This window comes from Schistocerca piceifrons, unplaced genomic scaffold (genome assembly GCF_021461385.2).
Source record: "Schistocerca piceifrons isolate TAMUIC-IGC-003096 unplaced genomic scaffold, iqSchPice1.1 HiC_scaffold_954, whole genome shotgun sequence".
Taxonomy (NCBI): domain Eukaryota; kingdom Metazoa; phylum Arthropoda; class Insecta; order Orthoptera; family Acrididae; genus Schistocerca; species Schistocerca piceifrons.
The window spans coordinates 1,280,001-1,285,000 of NW_025729228.1; the positions used below are offsets into that span (position 1 = coordinate 1,280,001).

At 53.7% G+C, this 5,000-nt stretch overlaps 1 non-coding gene across 1 annotated transcript in view; it reads left to right on the plus strand.

The window, feature by feature from the left end:
• Window positions 1–3,831: 3,831 nt before the first annotated feature.
• LOC124773566 overlaps window positions 3,832–5,000 on the plus strand; it is a 1,909-nt gene continuing 740 nt past the window's right edge. Inside the window, exon 1 of the ribosomal RNA XR_007014809.1 lies at window positions 3,832–5,000. This exon is cut by the window's right edge and continues 740 nt beyond it. This is a non-coding gene — a ribosomal RNA (small subunit ribosomal RNA).

Here is a 5,000-nt window from a genome sequence, read left to right on the forward strand (position 1 = left end):
AACGTGCGTTTCATGAAGAGTTATTGCCAATATGCGACATTCCCGCTGTCCCTATACATGAGCCGCGACCTGTACCACTTACGAGCGAGAGACGCGATCGCGTTGCTCACTGTACGGCGTCCGATACCGAGCCATCAGCATGTCGGTCCCCATGCGCGTTGCACTCGCACTCGCAGTCGCAAAAACGTGGGGCAAATATATTACGCGGAAGAGTTATAACAGACCGAGCCCCACTGCATGAGGGGAGTCTTTGTCACTAATGTACACAGATGGAACATTTTGGACTGGAACCAGATTACCCGTACACACGGCGCTGATTAGTAATCAATGCAGAGCCATCAAACTACAGAATATATATACAACTGTCCGTATACATGCTGAAAGAGTCTGCCCACAATGGGAACCACACGTCAGCCAGCCACTCTGATCACGCACCACTCTCTGCTTCTAACGGGCGCACATACAATATGTAAGCACCAGCATGGAACAACATCCAGTGCATCCTCTCCGCCACATTACACAATCCACACTATCACAACCAGACCAGGAGGTCCATGCGGAAAATACAATATCCCACCCTTTCGACATCCACCATTGCGCAGATCAGGCACCAACACCCACACATGTCCTATACAACGGTGCACCCAACATCACAATAGTACCTCCTGTCACAGCGCACAAACAATGACATGAGTCAAAGACACAGGTCTGACACAAGCATAGAATTGGAGCGCCGCCTCTAATAAGCCAAAGGTGCATCCTGACGTGACAAATCTGATCATGTCACAAGCATTCACTTACTATAATCACTATCAACGAACCTGCCGCCCCCGCCCCCCCCTACACCTTTCCTTACAACAACGTGTAACCTAACCTAACCTAACCTATGTTGTACCTTAACCTAACCTATGTTGTACCTTAACCTAACCTATGTTGTACCTTAACCTAACCTATGTTGTACCTTAACCTAACCTATGTTGTACCTTAACCTAACCTATGTTGTGCCTTAACCTAACCTATGTTGTGCCTTAACCTAACCTATGTTGTGCCTTAACCTAACCTATGTTGTGCCTTAACCTAACCTATGTTGTGCCTTAACCTAACCTATGTTGTGCCTTAACCTAACCTATGTTGTGCCTTAACCTAACCTATGTTGTGCCTTAACCTAACCTATGTTGTGCCTTAACCTAACCCATGTTGTGCCTTAACCTAACCCATGTTGTGCCTTAACCTAACCCATGTTGTGCCTTAACCTAACCCATGTTGTGCCTTAACCTAACCCATGTTGTGCCTTAACCTAACCCATGTCGTGCCTTAACCTAACCCATGTCGTGCCTTAACCTAACCCATGTCGTGCCTTAACCTAACCCATGTCGTGCCTTAACCTAACCCATGTCGTGCCTTAACCTAACCCATGTCGTGCCTTAACCTAACCCATGTCGTGCCTTAACCTAACCCATGTCGTGCCTTAACCTAACCCATGTCGTGCCTTAACCTAACCCATGTCGTGCCTTAACCTAACCCATGTCGTGCCTTAACCTAACCCATGTCGTGCCTTAACCTAACCCATGTCGTGCCTTAACCTAACCCATGTCGTGCCTTAACCTAACCCATGTCGTGCCTTAACCTAACCCACGTCGTGCCTTAACCTAACCCACGTCGTGCCTTAACCTAACCCACGTCGTGCCTTAACCTAACCCACGTCGTGCCTTAACCTAACCCACGTCGTGCCTTAACCTAACCCACGTCGTGCCTTAACCTAACCCACGTCGTGCCTTAACCTAACCCACGTCGTGCCTTAACCTAACCCACGTCGTGCCTTAACCTAACCCACGTCGTGCCTTAACCTAACCCACGTCGTGCCTTAACCTAACCCACGTCGTGCCTTAACCTAACCCACGTCGTGCCTTAACCTAACCCACGTTGTGCCTTAACCTAACCCACGTTGTGCCTTAACCTAACCCACGTTGTGCCCTAACGTAACCCACGTTGTCCCCTAACGTAACCCACGTTGTCGCCTAACGTAACCCACGTTGTCGCCTAAACCTGCTCTGTAATTGTTATACGACTCGTTCAATTAGTGTAGTGTTGCCCACCCGCAACCCTCGCAATATAGTTCGCTACTCGCACTCCCCGCTCCCCTGTGTATCGCTTCATGTTAAACACCTTGCAAGTCTTGCTCACTTTCCACATGCTCCTGCTGTACACTGTAATGTGGATGGCAGCAGGACGTACATGCCGCCCCTCCCCACGTCCCCACCTTGCCCCCTGCCTTCGCAAGCTGGTTGGTGAGAACTTTGCATGTTCAATGCCCTCCGCATGCGACGTACTCAGGCTACGTTGTGGTGCGGCCTGTGTCAACTGTCCGCTAATGTCGTACGCGTAAACCACAATCTGTACTGCACATTCGTCCTTATGTACTGAATGATACATCGTGGCACATGTGTGACCGTACAACGACTGCGCCCAAAAACGGCGGACCATACAGTGCAAATATTGTGCACGCAGCTACGTGTCGTCTCCCTATGAGAGCTGGATTGCAGTGTGGTACGCCATAGAGACGTGTGGGAGGAACGGACGCCGTGGATGGCGATCAGCATGAGCTGTCTGTTGATGTATTCGGACCTAGTCGTCTCTCCTCACACACCGTGATGGCATGGTGCACCGCGTTCCATATCTGCGACATGCTACAGAGGCCGGTTGACAGTCGTTCGAGCAATGGACATCGCATACGTACGGGGGCCACCTTCCACGTATTGTCTAGGCGTGCACATTTTGTTGCGTGTATGTGGGCAGACGTAGTGTGGCGTGACACCTGACACAGGCATGCAATAATCGTGGAAGTTGCAAATGGCGATGGACGCCTGCGTTTTCTGGTGAAGTTACGCAAATGAACAAATGGTAACCTGTTGTGGTGCGGTTGTTCTCGCTAGGGGTGAATCGGTGATGGCGACGATAGGTTGAGGTACTAACCGGTTGTTCCAGCGATACCCACCATGCCGACGAAACTGAACGGCATCTGGGTGTGAAGCGATACGCGGCGGTGGCTGGGTGGGACCGTCCCCGGCCGGTGAGGGGGCGCCTCCCGGCGTGCTGGCCGCGCGGTGCGTGGGCGCACGCGCTACAGCCGGCTGGTGGGGGCGGCCAGTGGCAGGCGCGCCGGCCGACGGACGCGGCAGGCGTCGCAGCTGCGCGCCGGCGCACCCTGCGCGCGGCGCCGTGCGGCCAAAGTAGGTCCTCGCGGGCCCGGTGCGAAGCGCGGTGGACATCTTCAGTGTGCTGGTCCGATTGAGGACTGTGTGCGTTGAGGATGCGCCGCCGCCCGGCGCTCGGCGCCGCGACGCCGTCTGCTGCTCGGTCGCCCCAGCGGTTCTCGCTGGTGGTTTGTATCGCAGCTGTGCGGATGTGTTGGCGCGTGCGCTGTGCTGGGAGAGTTCGCTTCGGCACCCAAGTGGGGCTTTTGTCCTTCTGTGGCGCTGGCGTTGGAGCTGCCGGTCACCGTAGGTGGCGCGTGTTGTCTCCCGCCGGCAATGCCACGACAGCACGCTCCCGGGCCTCTGTCGGCAGCGGCAAGCTCAGTTGGGAGCACGGGTGGTCGCACCGAAAGCGTCTACTCGCCTAACTCCGGGCGATTGCGCCTCTCTCGAACCCGACCAAGTACTTGGGACGGCGCTGCGCGCCGCCGGGACCTGAGAGGGTTTCGAGGTGTATTGTGCAGGGGAGCTCAGCCTCCTCCTGTTTGCAGAATGATTGAGCGGACGCTTGCGTGTTCGCGCGGGCCCCCGGGACACACTCCCGGGCGGCCGGCTGCTCAGCTCTAGTTGACGCAGCTCCCTGGTTGATCCTGCCAGTAGTCATATGCTTGTCTCAAAGATTAAGCCATGCATGTCTCAGTACAAGCCGCATTAAGGTGAAACCGCGAATGGCTCATTAAATCAGTTATGGTTCCTTAGATCGTACCCACGTTACTTGGATAACTGTGGTAATTCTAGAGCTAATACATGCAAACAGAGTCCCGACCAGAGATGGAAGGGACGCTTTTATTAGATCAAAACCAATCGGTCGGCTCGTCCGGTCCGTTTGCCTTGGTGACTCTGAATAACTTTGGGCTGATCGCACGGTCCTCGTACCGGCGACGCATCTTTCAAATGTCTGCCTTATCAACTGTCGATGGTAGGTTCTGCGCCTACCATGGTTGTAACGGGTAACGGGGAATCAGGGTTCGATTCCGGAGAGGGAGCCTGAGAAACGGCTACCACATCCAAGGAAGGCAGCAGGCGCGCAAATTACCCACTCCCGGCACGGGGAGGTAGTGACGAAAAATAACGATACGGGACTCATCCGAGGCCCCGTAATCGGAATGAGTACACTTTAAATCCTTTAACGAGTATCTATTGGAGGGCAAGTCTGGTGCCAGCAGCCGCGGTAATTCCAGCTCCAATAGCGTATATTAAAGTTGTTGCGGTTAAAAAGCTCGTAGTTGGATTTGTGTCCCACGCTGTTGGTTCACCGCCCGTCGGTGTTTAACTGGCATGTATCGTGGGACGTCCTGCCGGTGGGGCGAGCCGAAGGCGTGCGACCGCCCCGTGCGTGCTCGTGCGTCCCGAGGCGGACCCCGTTGAAATCCTACCAGGGTGCTCTTTATTGAGTGTCTCGGTGGGCCGGCACGTTTACTTTGAACAAATTAGAGTGCTTAAAGCAGGCAAGCCCGCCTGAATACTGTGTGCATGGAATAATGGAATAGGACCTCGGTTCTATTTTGTTGGTTTTCGGAACCCGAGGTAATGATTAATAGGGACAGGCGGGGGCATTCGTATTGCGACGTTAGAGGTGAAATTCTTGGATCGTCGCAAGACGAACAGAAGCGAAAGCATTTGCCAAGTATGTTTTCATTAATCAAGAACGAAAGTTAGAGGTTCGAAGGCGATCAGATACCGCCCTAGTTCTAACCATAAACGATGCCAGCCAGCGATCCGCCGCAGTTCCTCCGATGACTCGGC